The sequence below is a fragment of the Papaver somniferum genome, unplaced genomic scaffold (genome assembly GCF_003573695.1).
Source record: "Papaver somniferum cultivar HN1 unplaced genomic scaffold, ASM357369v1 unplaced-scaffold_26738, whole genome shotgun sequence".
NCBI classification, from domain to species: Eukaryota; Viridiplantae; Streptophyta; class Magnoliopsida; order Ranunculales; family Papaveraceae; genus Papaver; species Papaver somniferum.
The window spans coordinates 1-553 of NW_020637417.1; the positions used below are offsets into that span (position 1 = coordinate 1).

A 553-nucleotide genomic window follows, 5' to 3' on the forward strand; every position below is an offset into this window, starting at 1 on the left:
TTCTATAGCAGCAATTTTGGCATCTGATTCATAGCCTCCTTCTACCTATTAACGTTTCCTCTACTTAAAAGAATTGTTTTCTGGGGTGCCCTACTATTTTCCCATTGCTGGATTTTTTCGGCGATTTCATTGAAAAATTCCATCGCCGCATCAACAGTTTGGTTTTCAAATCCACCACTGCATAGAGACTCAACCATGGTCGTTGTGGAATAATCTAAACCCTCATAAAGGATCTGATCTAGCCTAACCTTTTCTAAACCATGATGAGGACACTGGGATAATAAATCATTAAACCTTTCCAAATACCTATATAAAGATTCTCCCTCTTGTTGTGAAAATGTGCATATTTGCGTCCTAATAGACGATGTTTTGTGCCTAGGGAAAAACTTATTGAAAAAGACAGATGTAAGTTGTTCATATGTCTCAATTGACTCGGAGTCCAAACTATACAACCACGACTTGGCCTTATCTTTCAGGGAAAATGGGAATAACCTAAGTTTCAAAGCATCATCATCTAAGCCTCTAATTCTTAGAGTACTACAAATTTCTTCAA

At 37.3% G+C, this 553-nt stretch overlaps 1 pseudogene; it reads left to right on the forward strand.

The window, feature by feature from the left end:
* The first annotated feature begins 255 nt into the window (after positions 1 to 255).
* LOC113341238 lies at positions 256 to 355 on the forward strand (annotated as a pseudogene).
* The last annotated feature ends 198 nt before the right edge of the window (positions 356 to 553 follow it).